The sequence below is a fragment of the Strongylocentrotus purpuratus genome, unplaced genomic scaffold (genome assembly GCF_000002235.5).
Source record: "Strongylocentrotus purpuratus isolate Spur 01 unplaced genomic scaffold, Spur_5.0 spur5_contig_871, whole genome shotgun sequence".
NCBI classification, from domain to species: Eukaryota; Metazoa; Echinodermata; class Echinoidea; order Camarodonta; family Strongylocentrotidae; genus Strongylocentrotus; species Strongylocentrotus purpuratus.
Window position 1 is genome coordinate 408,216 of NW_022145581.1, and position 16,614 is coordinate 424,829.

General features: G+C 35.5%; 1 pseudogene across 1 annotated transcript; it reads right to left on the reverse strand.

Moving 5' to 3' along the window:
* Positions 1–7,335: 7,335 nt before the first annotated feature.
* Positions 7,336–16,103, reverse strand: LOC115918399 (annotated as a pseudogene). The gene is made up of 6 exons (XR_004062428.1): positions 15,917–16,103; positions 14,391–14,592; positions 13,008–13,215; positions 10,913–11,165; positions 10,039–10,183; positions 7,336–9,492 (listed from the first exon to the last, which is right to left on the reverse strand). The product of XR_004062428.1 is annotated as an arylsulfatase J-like (transcript).
* Between the last annotated feature and the right edge of the window lie 511 nt (positions 16,104–16,614).

The following is a 16,614-nucleotide window of genomic DNA, read 5'->3' on the forward strand; positions in this document are numbered from 1 at the left end:
GTGAAACAAATATTGAAATCATCCCTGACAATGCAATCACAATCATAACAATTTAGGGGTATATAGGCATACCAATGTCTAAATATGGTAGATTTACATTTCGATGTTTCCCTTTGTAGGTGTCCCTTATATTCCAGAAAATGCCCTATTTTAATGGTGCCCCCCCCCCCCCCCATTTTGGAAAATGCTCCACCGCGCTTGTTTGTGCTTAATCTTTCTTTAAAATTTAGCTTTGATTCAACTCTTACTCCCGATCGTGTATCGTCGAGTCAAAATAATGAAAGATCCTTTATAGTTAACAATATTCAACGATATTTAGTTTTTGAACCTGGCAGCCCATAGTATAATAAAATAAATAAAATAAAATAATTTGATTTGCACATCAATGTTGTAACAATTATAATACAGTGTGAGAACGTGTTGTTTTCAAGATGATTTTGTTATTATTTCACTGTATACATGGCTCAAAACTCTGGCTTACTTGTTATTCCTAGGGTTAAAACAAAGTGGGGGGGGGGGGGGCGAATCTTCGCTCATGCTGGGACTTCATTATGGTATACTCTTCGTCAATGGATAACAAAAAAAACAGTTCTGGTGAAGTGTTAACAAATAATCTTAAGAAATATCTGTTTAATTTAGCCTATAATTGATTACCATTACCTTTCGTGTCTGTAACTTTCCTATTGCACTTTTGTTTATATTTATCACGTATTTCATCTTTCGCACAAGCTGTGCCTTGAACAATTGATTGTCAAGTGGATTTGGCGACAAAAAAAAATCTTATGTATTATTATGATTATTATTATTAGAACATCAAAACATAAAGACAATACGGCAATCACAATAATTAAGTCAGTATTCTTAAAAACAGGATCAAGCTATATGTTCACATATTGCACTGAGAGATATGGCAAAAAAGGAGAGTAGAAGGAAAATGGGAGAAAAGGAGAGTTAGAGAAGAGGAAATCGAGAGGAGGATAGTAGAAAGAACGAAGTAAAATGTAAGAAACAGGTAACCCTGAGAGTATTAGAAGGGGTGGGGGAGAAAGAGGAAGAGAGAGAATTAGAGGAAGTATAATTACTGTGTATGCAAAATTACAGTTCATATAGTACCACATTTAATGTAATTCATACAGATTAAAACAGTTAAAATACAATAAATGAAGTTATACTTTTAAGGAAATGGGAATGCGCATGCGGAAATTGTGAGTAATGCGTAAAACTATCAAAATATCACACTAAAGATTTAAACATACTATATTTCAAAACCAGACTTTGAACATGTAAATTCAATCAGAAAAGGGAGGAGTCGAAATGAAAAAAGGGAAGAAAAAGGCAAGGGATAGAGAGAGAAGAATGAGAGAGAGAGGGGGATGGGAGGGGGATAAGGAGTAGGTATAGAGTAGGTATATAGGTATATATAGGCGTATGCGAGAGAGAGAGATAAAGAGTTATGAGGGAGGGAAAGAGCGAGAGAGAGGAAGAGAGAGAGAGAGAGGGGGGGGGGGGGGGAGGGGGAGGGGGAGGGACGTCATGTGGAAAAACAAAGTTGAAAACAAGTTTTTCATAATTAAAACCACTTCAACCATTTGAACACAACACAAGATTCGGAGCAGTTACATATATTAAACAAAAATATTGGTATTTATTTTGCAATTTGCTGTTGAATATGAGAGCAGAAATCAGCGCAACAAGCGTGAACATACACACACATGTACACACAACACCCATCGACAAAACAATTGCAGTACATTATCATCATCAGTACAGTACATTACGTACTTATAGGTTAAAAATACAGTCCAGGCTCTCTGCGAGCGGTTTCATTGGAATTATTCGAGAAATTCCCCTCGCTAGCGTGAAGAAAAAAAATACGCGTACCGCTTAGGCATTGTTGGCTATATAGAGGGCGCAAGTAGCTACAAGTAGTGCAGTCCCGTTCTAAGCCTATGAAAGCTCATAACCTAAGAGTAGTACTTGTGTTCATTTTTATTTTTTTAAATTTCTTCCTTTCTTTGTTTCCCTTTTTGAGTATTACAAGCTCTGTTTTTAAGTAAATTTGTCAATTTCCTTTAAAATTTGACTCAATTTATGATAATATTATGCCTATATATTAATGTATCCTTAAATGCTTTAATCACTTATCGACATTTAATATTGTAAAGTTAAAATTGGTTTCTTTCTCTGTGTTTTATTGCAAATTTCATTTGGTATTTAATTAATGTAAGCACTTTGTTCATGTTGTTATTCAGTTATGAAATTAGAACTATTCAAAATTGATTTGATTTGAATATATCATTCATTTTCTGAGATGTCAGAAGAATAAATTATGAATGTTTAAGCGATGTTTTTCTTTTATTTTAAATTAATTACGGTACTACCCTAAAACCCTACTCAAATTTAGAATTTGTGCGTGAAAAAGGAAATTTGGAATGCACCGTTATTGTTTTAACTCAATCGTGCATGAATTATGAATGATAATGTATGCATTACAATGAGAGAAAAGAAGAAGGGCTTTCCATCCATGTATATCCCAACAGGTACATTATTCATTAGAATTGTAAATTCATGCCTTGAAAGCCGGTTTGGTGTTTCTTTCTTGGATATGCTTGTATATATATATATATATATATATATATATATATCATGAGATTGGAAGAAAAACAAACTAAAAATGTTGCCAAACGGACACAAGTTGAAAATATGGAGGTCTAACTGAAAATCAAGCCATGAAAGTAGCTGAAACCAGTGCATGCAGACGACTTGTTAAATATGACGTTAAAAAATCAAGCATAAAAGGCAAGATTACTTAAGAAAAATCTATACAAAAAATAGTGAAACATCTTTACATTACGAGAGAATAAATAGCCCCTGCAATGTCCATGAGAAATTCATCACAAATCTATATTGAAATACAAATTTATTCAAAATAACTCATAAAAACGAACTTTTAAACGGTTGATATATATATATACACCTAAATGATAAGAATGGCAACAAACATAATAAACATTACAGTAGGAATGAACATAGAATAAATAACGGTACATTCTTAACTTAAAATTAATTACATGTTGGGGGGGGGGGGGTTAAGAAAGTCCTAACGCCTTTTTCGGGATAATCCCCAAGCGAGATTGGGATAAGATAATATTAATCTAGGAGCTATACGATTAATTAGGCCAAATTAGTTAACATTACAATGAAAACAACAACTACAACACAAGCACTAAGAAGCAACAACATCCCCAAAATCTAATTATTTGGGACACGTCCAAGTTGCCATATATAAACATTATTTTGAGATTGAGAGAACAGCTCCAGTTTTAAAAGCATATTAAAGGGAGTGTATCATGGCAAATACTAGTGAACGTCATCTACGTCTTCTTTTGCACGTAAACGAATGGACTTCATTAGGGATTTTTAGATTTGCACAACGACAACGTGGATTCCTACGATCGACGTCCTTTTAATGCACTGCCTTGAATGGACGTTACACGTATCAGTCCACGCAAATCTAAAAGTCCCTATTAACTGGGTCAGCGCAAGCTAGCGTTCACGAAACAGACCGAAGTTCTCCTCACGCTTCGGGTTCGCGTATGTTGCACGCACGTGAATGCTGTGGTCGCGTCGTCCGTAGTCGTATTATACCTGATTGGCCCCGGGTAGGGCCACGGGAAAGACACATAGTCTCGTCATGACACACTCCCTTTAAGCAGCTAAGTTTTCATGAATGAATGAGAGTGGTTGTAATATGGTGAAAGGGTTGTAATATGGTGAAAACTTTTGAAAACTTGGTTGTAGAATTTGATATCCTAATGAGTGACCAGCGCAAGTATGATTCCCTGATGAATGCGTTATACTTAGATTGGTTTATTAATCATCAAGATGTTCATGGGAATATTTTTGATAAGATTGTCTTTGAGTTGCTGAGGAAGTTGAAAGTGCCTAGGTATGCTTTTTCGATACTACGTAGCAAAGATAAACCATTACAGGCAAAGATTGGTAATAAGTGGAAAGAGTGGCTTGGTTTGGATAGAGATGAAATTGAAGGGTCTGTTATACACAAAAATAATTTCAAATGCACTATAGAAACTCAGTTAAGGTCTTTTATTTTAAAATATTTCATAATGCCATAGCCCTAAACTCATTTTTATATAAAATTGGAAGAAGGGATAGTCCTTTGTGTTACTTCTGCCAGGAGCTTCCTGAAACCTTGATTCATATATTTTGTAAATGCACAGCAGTTGCTCCAATATGGAAAAAGCATAAAGATTATATTGATAATATGACGAAGGAGACAACACTGTACTTGGGTTCGCTCATATATTTATTATTGATATCGGTGGCAGGCATGATGTATGTATTCATTTCTTTTATTCCTGTACCTCAATTTTTATATTATTCGATGTAAATTTCAAGAGGTAGAATTACATTTTCAGGGTTTCCTTTCTTTTGTAAAAATGAAACAGAAAATTGAATGTGAATAGGAGAGAAGAAAGGTAAACTGAGCTCCCATTTTAGTAAATGGTCACTTTATTTCTTGTAGATTTTTTTCCCCTAGCATTTCATGAATTTTCTACTTCCTTATTGTCAATTATGTTATTCTATTGTTAATGTTACTGTATTTCAGTGGAGCCTCTCCGTGACGGATCCAGTCTCGGTTTCTAACATGAAATATAACCTTGATGCATGTCAGGGTGAGCCTTACGTTTAACTGGCTAGAGTGAGGCATTGTGTTGTGCCGTTTTATGTTGTGTTGTCCTGTTATGTGCCGTGTTATGTATCAATTTACTTTATTGATATATATTGAAGAAAAAAAAAGTTTTCATGAATGCAGCCATTAACACATTTGTTTTTTTGACTGTATGGCTGAATGTCATGGATATTGATGTATGTATTTATTCTTTCTTCACTTGTTTTTGTGGGAGAAATTCACAAAGCACGGTATTTCTTTAATTTTGTACCATATTTTGTTTCAAGAGGATTTAAAAATAGAATTTAATTCAACATTTTAATACATGATTAATCTAAGTGATATCTCTTCTGAAGATGAACACGATTTCACAATCTGCAAATATAATAGAAATAAGTAGTTGGCTTACATATTCAGGTCATTAAAGGTAATTAAAGGTTGAAAATTGGTGGATAGTGATTCTTTACAATTTGTTAAATATATGGGGATGCCCCTGTGGATGTATTATAAGCACTAGAAAATTTAGCCCCTAAAACAATTCTACTTTCGAGAAAAATCGAATATAAAAATGTACCGGTGCTCCCTAGGTAAATTTTGATAAATTTCACATAGCGCCTTCGGCCGTACAATGGTAGCTGCAACCATGACAATCTCAGAATATGTAGTTGTAGTTGTGATAAGTAGTTGGCTTACATATTCAGGTCATTAAAGGTAATACAAAATTTTGGGAAATTTTGAAAATTGGTGGATAGTGATTCTTTACAATTTGTTAAATATATGGGGATGCCCCTGTGGATGTATTATAAGCACTAGAAAATTTAGCCCCTAAAACAATTCTACTTTCGAGAAAAATCGAATATAAAAATGTACCGGTGCTCCCTAGGTAAATTTTGATAAATTTCACATAGCGCCTTCGGCCGTACAATGGTAGCTGCAACCATGACAATCTCAGAATATGTAGTTGTAGTTGTGATAAGTAGTTGGCTTACATATTCAGGTCATTAAAGGTAATACAAAATTTTGGGAAATTTTGAAAATTGGTGGATAGTGATTCTTTACAATTTGTTAAATATATGGGGATGCCCCTGTGGATGTATTATAAGCACTAGAAAATTTAGCCCTAAAACAATTCTACTTTCGAGAAAAATCGAATATAAAAATGTACCGGTGCTCCCTAGGTAAATTTTGATAAATTCACATAGCGCCTTCGGCCGTACAATGGTAGCTGCAACCATGACAATCTCAGAATATGTAGTTGTAGTTGTGATAAGTAGTTGGCTTACATATTCAGGTCATTAAAGGTAATACAAAATTTTGGGAAATTTTGAAAATTGGTGGATAGTGATTCTTTACAATTTGTTAAATATATGGGGATGCCCCTGTGGATGTATTATAAGCACTAGAAAATTTAGCCCCTAAAACAATTCTACTTTCGAGAAAAATCGAATATAAAAATGTACCGGTGCTCCCTAGGTAAATTTTGATAAATTTCACATAGCGCCTTCGGCCGTACAATGGTAGCTGCAACCATGACAATCTCAGAATATGTAGTTGTAGTTGTGATAAGTAGTTGGCTTACATATTCAGGTCATTAAAGGTAATACAAAATTTTGGGAAATTTTGAAAATTGGTGGATAGTGATTCTTTACAATTTGTTAAATATATGGGGATGCCCCTGTGGATGTATTATAAGCACTAGAAAATTTAGCCCCTAAAACAATTCTACTTTCGAGAAAAATCGAATATAAAAATGTACCGGTGCTCCCTAGGTAAATTTTGATAAATTTCACATAGCGCCTTCGGCCGTACAATGGTAGCTGCAACCATGACAATCTCAGAATATGTAGTTGTAGTTGTGATAAGTAGTTGGCTTACATATTCAGGTCATTAAAGGTAATACAAAATTTTGGGAAATTTTGAAAATTGGTGGATAGTGATTCTTTACAATTTGTTAAATATATGGGGATGCCCCTGTGGATGTATTATAAGCACTAGAAAATTTAGCCCCTAAAACAATTCTACTTTCGAGAAAAATCGAATATAAAAATGTACCGGTGCTCCCTAGGTAAATTTTGATAAATTTCACATAGCGCCTTCGGCCGTACAATGGTAGCTGCAACCATGACAATCTCAGAATATGTAGTTGTGATATATAGTTATCATACGGGAATAGTTAATCAGTCGATTTTAGTCAAGAAAAATTGTTTATAGCTTAATTAACATCTAGAACTTTAGAGGGAGCTATACAACATTAAGAGTTTACTATTTACAATTTCATAATTTTAGACTCGATTTCAACCGCGACAACGATCACTGAATATTGTAGGATCGCATATGCTTCAAATATGTTCATTTGGACCTAATTCGTGACCCCATACCAAAACTTTGTATTACCTTTAATGAAAAGAAGGAACTACAGCGGCCTCACTTCTGATCCTTGGACAACTCCTATATTAATATCACACATCTTTCATTTATAATTGCGTACAAAATACAAACTGATTGCTGTCACTGAAATAATTTTTTTGGCCATGTTAGCGTTATCCCGTGGATACATACCATGACGATAAATATCGTAGATAATTTTTTTATGGTTAATACAATTGAACGCTTTATATAATAACCAAGTTCTTTCAATTCAATTCAATTCAATTCAATTAATTTTATTTCGCAATATATAAAATCAAAGTATACAAGGTAACAGTAAATTTGAATACATTTACAAAGGTTATATGCGGGGCTTTCCGTGAAGGTTGCAAAAACCTGTAAAATTGGATCATCAATAATAGAAATACAAAATATTAAAAGCACACAACAAAACATTAAGTAAAATAAGCAAAGTAAAAACACTTCAACTGTCTTTAATACGAGAGAAAGTGAAGTAAAAACAAATATATATATAAAGGGGGGAAAGGAAATACAAAACATTATTAGCACACAACAATAAATTAAGTAAAATAAGCAAAGTACAGACACTTTAACTATCTATAATACGTGAGAAAGTGAAATAGAAGAAAACAATATATATATATATAAAGGGGGCAATAAAAAACAACAATGAAAGGGGTTCAGATAAAACAAAATGAACAACTGTGATGATTAATAACTATTTAGTAATAAGATTTTATATGTTTTCTAAAGGAAGATGTGAATTGTGATTTCGTTATTACTTGGGGAATCATATTCCACTGTTTAGGACCTAGATAACTTATTGATTTAGCTTTATAACTAGACTTAACAGACCATAAATGGAATTTGTTGCAAAATCGGGTATTATAATTTTGAATTTGACTATTATATTGAAAGAGGTCTGAAATAAACATTTGGTATCTTAATTTTAAATTTAAGAGGAGCCATATTTGTCGAATTACCGTGTTTAAAAACGAAATGTAGAAACCATTAATATATTTACACCAATTTTTTTCTACAAATAATTCTGCATTAATTTGTATTATATATATATAACTGTCTTCTAGTTTGTAAGGCAATACCTCCATTCATCTCATTTCTTGTGAATTGGAACAACTTCAGATTTTTTTTTTTTAGTTCAGGAAACACACGTTCTTCCAAATACAAGAGTATTGTAAATTTCATATCAGTATGAGTGTACAATCATTGCATATGTTCAAACAAACCTGTCGTAGATTCAAATAATTCTGTCATTAGAAAGAAAGAACAAGTTGCTCATGATTTAAACTCTCTGGTGGAACATAAACAACTCAAGAAACTTTGTTTGAACAGGGAACAAGCTAGCAATACTTAGATATCTGCAATAATTACATTTCTCCTCTTATTTCTAGTTTAAACTGAGTGTAGAAAGTACTCATAGTATGTTCTAATCAAACCTTACAATAATTTTGAAAATTAAATAATAGTTATAAATGAAATTCCATTTTTAACTCTTCTTTTTAACAGACTCTTCTGTGATGTCTAGGTCAATTAGATTAATTTGGCGTTGTTAATAACAACTAACTTTGTTATTTGTTGTAGACAGGGGTAATACTTGTTGTAATGTAATATTACTTGTTGTCGGTCTTGTTAGCCGATGTGTTTAAATAGGGGGGTAGTTACCGCAAGATGCATTAGTTGACCTAAGATTTCGTGGCACGGGGCGGAGGGAAATTTCGAAATGTCATCTGGATTTTGGAGTGCCATTTTGCTACGAAATTATCTGACAAATCAATTAAATAAGCCCTTGCTTCATATTTGTCTTCTTCCTGTTTACTTTCCCATTTTATCTGTCCTTTTCTGTGCATTCCTTTTCTCCATCCCCATATTTTTTGTTTTCTTCTTCTCATTGTCTGCTTACCATATTTCCCAATTGTTTGGTGAAGTGTGTGTGTGTGTGTGGGGGGGGGGGGGGGGGGGGGGGGCACGTGTCCCATTTGCCCCCTTTATCTGGCATTTGCATGCAGTGTAAATTTTTAAGAATGTTATGTATCTAATTATATATATATATATCAGGAGAGGGGGTCCTAAAAGAACCACTATCGATTGAAGCAGTTTCAGCCTAAATTTGCTATGGATTTACTTCCATGGCCCCCATGAACCACCACGCAAAGCCGGATCCGCTTCCAAATCCTCATCCGGATACCGCATGGGAACCGAACCTTCGTAATACTCCTCTAATTTCTGTACAAGCTCGTTGACCACATCCGGATACTTTTCCGAAAGATCGGTTTGCTCCAGAGGGTCGGCGGTTATGTTGAAGAGCCATACCTTTTGGTTCGGTTTCTCTGTCGGGTATATCGTGTCGAGTCCGGATTCGGGTGGCGGCATCCACACGTTGTGTGTCGTTACTATTGTCACAAAGAGAGGTTTGGATAGAGAAAAGAATGTTTGTAATGTCGACAACGACGACAACAACAATTATAAAAACAAGGATATAGATAAAAATGATGATTCTCAAAAGGTACAGATACAAATAATAATACAAAAGTAATGATGATGATAATGATGATGATGTCTCCAAAACTACTAGTAGTAGCAGTAGTAGAAGTAGTAGTAGTATTAGTAGAAATAGTAGCACAATGTTGTAATAGTAAATGTACAGCAGTATAAGTAGTAGTAGTAGTAGTAGTAGTAGTAGAAATAGTAGCACAATGTTGTAATAGTAAATGTTAAGCAGTATAAGTAGTTGTTGTAGTAGTAGTAATAGTGGTTCCGTAGTAGAAGTAGTAGAAGTAGTGGTGTTGGAAGTAGGGTAGTAGTAGTAGTAGTAGTAGTCGCATTATCATTATTAGTACTGCTCTTAGTAGTAGCCGTAAGCGCATTCTGACGAGAGCTCAAGTTTACCTTTAATATTACGAAAATGTTCGAATAACTTTAAGATAATTTTGACTCACCGTCATAGTCTGCGCCCGTCTTTATTTTCCAGTCTCCAACGCGTAGCGCAGCTCTTATTGATGTATCAAATTTCTCGTTCGCAGGTTGCTTTTCTTCAGGTCGATATTGTGCAAGATTTCTGTTCGAGGGGACGAAGCTGTACCACTGAAAAATTACAAATGCAAAAGTAACATATTTTATTCACATATAAGAATCCCTTGTCTTAAACCCTTTGCTCTTTCTTTTTCTTTTTTCCCTTTTTTAAACAATTCATACATTTTGTATGTAAGCATAATGCAGACATTTCCTCGGCCTGTTGTAGAGAAATAAACTAAGCTGTTCAAAGGACACTGTTACAAAAGAGAGAAAGTTGCGTTTTTCAAAGAATCGTAATTCCGAAAAAAAATGAAATGGGGTTTATCATTCCTAAAATAGAATAAGAGTTTGTTGTTCCGAAAATTCAACCAGGGATGTTCACAATTTCGGACTTATGAACCCGATTTAATTTGTCGGAATTACGAACCTTACCTTCTTTTGAGAAATACTAATGTGGTGAATCTTAACAAGGTCAACGGCCAAAGGTCACGGTGATTAGCACCCTTTTCTTAAAGAGACCGTGAATGCATTCATTAATAATGATGACGATGATAATAAAACAAATAGTAACACAAATGTAATGAGAAGAAGAATTAAAATACGCATTTGGAACTAGTTGAAGAAAAGAATTGAACAAAATACTTTTTTTTTTTTTAACTGGAGCTTTTATCGAAAGAGTACATGATAACAGATTCATATAGACCATCAGAAATCCAGTAACTGCTATGAGTTAAAGTAAAATGATTCGCTAGATTCACAAAAAAGTAGAGGGAAAAAGAGTGCCTGATGGCTAGGTACCTGATAGAGTTCCACACATCGAAGCCGTCCAAGGGTTTGGTTCCATTCAACGCTCCACCTGCAATACCTGCTACAATAGTCGGTAGCCAGTCGCTCACATGCATCAAGTCATGATTGACCGTTCCTTTGACTGATGTTGGTAGAAGCGGACTGTGTACGAACCCTACTCCATGAATCCCTCCTTCCCACATGTTTCCTTTGCTTCCCCGTAGTGGCCAATTGTTGGCACCGCTTTGGATTGGACCACCGTTATCTGATCAAGAACATAACAGGAAAACTAAATTAAATAGGTGATATGTATAGCTAGGTACGTAATAATATAATAATAATAATAATAATCTTTAAAGTCCACTCCAAATTAGTTAAACCGAAATGGAAATTCTTTTTGCCCAATTGATCGTGAGCCCGGCAGCCACTGAGCAGCGCCAGATGGCCGTTGCTATATCCCTTATTGTTGAACGCCAAACAAGGTAGCAGCAACTCCCGTCTTTTAACGTCTTTTGGTGTGACGCGGCCGGGGTTCGAACCCACGACCTCCCGGTTTTGAGGCGGACGCTCTACTGACTGGGCCAACACACCTAATTAGTGATGTGCATTCACACACTGCAAAACAATAATATTCATTTCTACATTATCCGTACTATCCTGCTGAAATTCTCTCTCTGCCGCAGAGGGCAGTACCGGCCATGAGTATATTTGGCAAAGGCACTTCCGGTTCCCATGCAAATACAATGCCTTGGCTCAGGACTGGCAACTCCGTTGTAGAAATAATAGTTACGGAACCAATAAAATATAAATAACAAGTTATGATGGTGCCTACATATATCTCATCAAACCATCGGGGGAGTTTATGAAACCTGAACGATAAATTAGTAAATTAAAGAATTAGTTGACACCGCTATGGAAGCCGAAAAAACATTGTCTTAGCGTCTTCCCGGGTATATCTGTGCATGTGTTAACTAACCTCTCTATTTTGTGGGGAGAAAGGTCGTCATCTACTGTCGAACATGATATTTGCGGTAGGGTCAATTATTGTTCAGCGATTTTGTAAAAATCGTTTACTTGTATCTTTGATATTTGATGTTTAAGTGTTGACATTAGTTGTAATGTGTATAAATAAAGTTCTGTCAATCTCCGAGAATGGAATTTGAAAATGCCTAAACTAATCACTTGATTATTCAAACATATTTGTGGCTTTCACCCAGTAAATGAGATCGATTGATCGATCTGTAATTGAAAAAGAAGTCAGAATTTTTTTTGGAAACGGCGGGACTTGAACCTCCATCTACTGCTAGCCGGGCAGCGACTCTACCACCAGGCCATCACTGGTCCACGGCACAGTTACGATGAACTAGTCTAGAAACAAATACCCAATCATTTGATGTTCTTAACATTATTTTTCCTTTGTTGTTAAATTGCTGTAATAAAGTGTACTGTCTCTTTAAGCAATAGATAGCTACGAACCTACTGGAAAAACTAAACAAATAACAATTTTTGTTTGAGAAACAATTATTTTGAACTTCTAGATTTGTTGCCAATTTAAGAGTTTTAAAGCATATTTTCCTTTTGTTCTTCGTCTTAAAATGAAATTATGGTCACGCAGCATAGATAGACAAGGTGTACATCTTTAAATGAAAACATGCCCTTTCTACTCATCAGGGAGGTGTTTCAAAAAGATCCAAAGTCAAACCTAACTCTAAGTTGGACTTAAATATTATGGAAAGCCATTTGTAGCCTTGAAATAATATATATTCAGAAGCAAAAATTCAATTATTTTATACTTTTTATATATAATTTCCCCATCAAGAACATGAAATCTCCTTGATGATAGAAAACACGAATGATTTGAATCAACATTTTATGCCTTTTAAAATAACTTTTACAAAATATGTTCATAGATGCTAACGGCTGTACATAATTGTTAAGTCCAACTCAGAGATAATTTCAACTTAGGATCTTTGTGAAACACCCCCTTTTTAGTTTTTGTTGTTGTTTGGGCTCTGAAGAAAAAAACGATATTGAGCCAAATCACAAAATACGAAATAAGTATCTGGATAGGGTCAAAAAGTAAATGGAAATACGTGCATTTCTTCACCTGTTGAGAATATTATGATGGTATTATCGTAAAGACCAGCGTCCTTGAGAGCTCTTGTGACGTTTCCTATACCTTCATCCATACAAGATACCATACCAGCATAGGTACGTCTGTTTTCGTCGGCGATGTTCTTGTATGGGTCCATGTATCTGTCAGGTACTTGCAAAGGTAGGTGTACAGCTTGATATGCCAGGTACATGAAGAGTGGCTTTAAGGTACAAATAGAAGAGAGGGAAAAAGGACAAAAGAAAGAATAACTATAATGCTAAATTAATCCATAGAAATATGTTTCTTGAAAGGTGCCTAAGTTCTGAGATGGGGAGACTTTTCTACCACCTACAGTAATTACTGTACATGAACAATGGCTTTAAGGTAAAAACACTAAACGAGAAAAAAATGAAAAAGAACGAATCAAATTAATGCTCAAATAATCCGTAGAAACATGTTCTCCTGCAAACTAGCTTAGCTCGAAGACATAAAGATTTTCTTATCCTACTAAAGTAAGTCAGATACAGGAAGAGTGCCTTATTAAGATGAAGTTGAGTTCTGGTCGTGCGATTGCATTGTGAAAGAAACGGTGTGGAATCGACCAGAAAAGGTTGATCATCTAGCATATAAGAATTTGTGTGTATTGCAAGGTTCTGGAATCACCAAAATGATAAGAAACTTTGGCCAAGTCTTGGTAAAGTTACAAACACTGTACACAGAAAGATGAATATAGGACTACACGAACACCGTGGCGTATGTTACGATGTTACATGACATATTTAGAATAGGAAGGCATTTGAAGAGCCATGCTTTTCAGGGAATATGTCTTATCTGATGTTCTTCCACACTTGCATACTAAGAATGATAACGCTCACAAATTATTTGTCATCTCTTCCCAGAACTCAACCTTCTCTTTAAGATTTACTTTTAAATAGAGTGTGCCAAACACCTTTCAAAAAGTTTGTGTTAGAAAGCATGTATAAAACCAACTTTAACAAAAAATCACTCTTAATTTATGGGCTAGGAGAATGAAGAAAATTCAGAAAAACTGCCCTTCATTCTCCTAGCCCATAAATTAAGAGTGATTTTTTGTTAAAGTTGGTTTTAAATGAAAATACTGAAGCAGACGAGTAAGCTTAAATTTTGAAGAAGAAAAAAATGGAAAAAGATAGTTTTTAGGAAACGAGTTCTTGAAATACTGTCCTATTCCAGATTCAGTCCGTTCTTTGTTTTTATAACGTGGACCGCCACGTGTGACATCCTTTTAAGGTAATGTGACGTCCTTTTTAAGGCACTGCCGGGCACGACCCAGTGCCTTAACACAATGTCACACGCGGCAGTCCACGCTCTCGGCGTGTAAATCTAAAAGTCCCGATTATGTCCACGTAAACGTACCTTTGTCTTGTCATGCTTCTCTATGGCATCAATTGTTTTATTCGTGAAGAGATGGGTGGAATACTGTCCTTCGTAATCGAAGACGGTGTCTTGTTCGCGTGTAGGTCGTGTCCTGATAGGGTCTTGGTACTGCCATCGTCTGCATTGTAGACCTCGCAGTGGCCCGAGTGCGTGTAGTGGTCCTCACCTCCTACCAGGAACCCTGATCAAAAAGAAAGAAGAAAAAAAAAGGTCGATGGTGGTGGTTATTTAACTGACTGTTAAGAAAGTATAAATGCTTGTAAGTAAGCAACCAGACGGCCGACTGCTTTAGGTCCTCTCCGAGGGACCTGGTAATGAGGATTAATACCTTACCAAAGGGCACTAGCGCATCGCCTTGGTTTCGAACCCGGGTCACCGGATTACGAGACCACTGCTCTGCCGACTGAGCTATCGCGCCTCAGTGATAAGACAGTGAAACCTGGGGGGGGGGCATTTCAGAAAACTTGTCATCCGTGACAAATGACAGTTTTTGTTATAAGCTACTGAAATCCTTGCTGCTGATTTGTTACCAACAGATTTGTCACTGATTTGTGTCATTTGTCATTGGAAAAATGCTTTGTGAAACGGGTCCCTGTATATAAAAACCGCTCAAGGGAGACACGAAATGTGGTCTTTATAGGCAGGTGGTCTTTATGTACAGGTTCTTTTAGCATAATTTATGTTTATAATTAATTACTTTCGATGGAAACAGAAAATGTGGTCTTTATAGACAGGTGGTCTGTCTATACAGGTTGATGCTAAAGCACGTTTGACTCTAGCTGTTACTTATCATTATACCATTGCAATTTGTTTTAGTGTTATTATTATAATTTAATTATAGTATTACTATTATTGTTTGTTGTATTGTTATTGTAAGTATTGTTAGCATAATTATTATTATTTCAATCATTAATGTTCTCATGTTGCTATTGTTATTATCAGCCATGTTATTTTTATCACAATAATAATCAACACTATAATAGTAGTAATACTAATAATAATACTAATAACAATCATAGCTATTATTTCTAAGATTATTACTATCCTCATTATTGGTTTTATTATTATAAATATTATAGCCTATCATTAATATTATTACTGTTATTTGTTTTGGGGATAAATTATCAGTAGTATTATCATTATCAATACATGTGCATTTCTGTTGTAATCATCATTTTAGTAGTAGTCACTATGAACATGGCGGACAAAGAAAGAAGACAATTAAAGTATACAGTTCCTCATTCTACCCTCAGCAATTGCTGTGATGGACAAAGGAACATCCCTTCATTGCTATTATGTAAAGATGTGTAGAACAAGTGTCACATGCATATTCATCTGTTCTACTTAGTTTACATAATAGCAGTGGAGGGATGTTCCTTTGTCTACCACACGTGGAGGGTAGAATGAGGAACTGTGTATTTTGTCCTCTTTCTTTGTCCATCATGTTCATAGTGAGTAGTATAGTAGTATATTTATTCTGATTACTAATTTAGATAAGCCCTTACCAAAGAAAGAATCGAAGCCCCTTTCGGTGGGCGTGCAAGCATCCAAGTAGAAGCCGATATGCCATTTACCGACCATGTTGGTGGCGTATCCACTTTCCTTAAGTTTCTGCGGGAGCGTGACTTCATCCAACGGGAGGCAGTTCGGCTGGGCATGTCTGATCACGCCGTGTTGGAGACCCGTGTGGATCTAGTAGAGAATATATAAGACATGGAGACATTATAGGCGTTGTGGCGTGCGCCTGTAATCCACTGCTAACGAATACGCAGGTTCGAAACTGAGTCACGTCTTTTGGATGGTGACGTTTAAAGGTCGGTCCCCAGAGGTAAATAATAATATCTGATTGATACACGTCTGTAAAAACCCAATACACACACACACACCACATGAAGAAACTATGTCCCTCATCATCGTGGACAATACCGTGTGAGCATGGACCTATTACGGATGGAAATTCAACGTGATTCTTCCTTTGATCCAATGATAGTCGCCGCCTTTTGATTATGTGCATCTTAATGAGAACATTCAGCTGTTTTAACTATAACGACTGCGTAAGCATTTTCGGTCATTGACAAAGGAGCAGTTTCCCTCTCTTGGGTTTGTTTGGATGGTGTGCTATGTAAGAGTGTGTCTTAAATGAAAGCATCCCCAATGGGGAGCAGCAAAGTTGAAAAGCAGACGATTTTGGTGATATAAAATG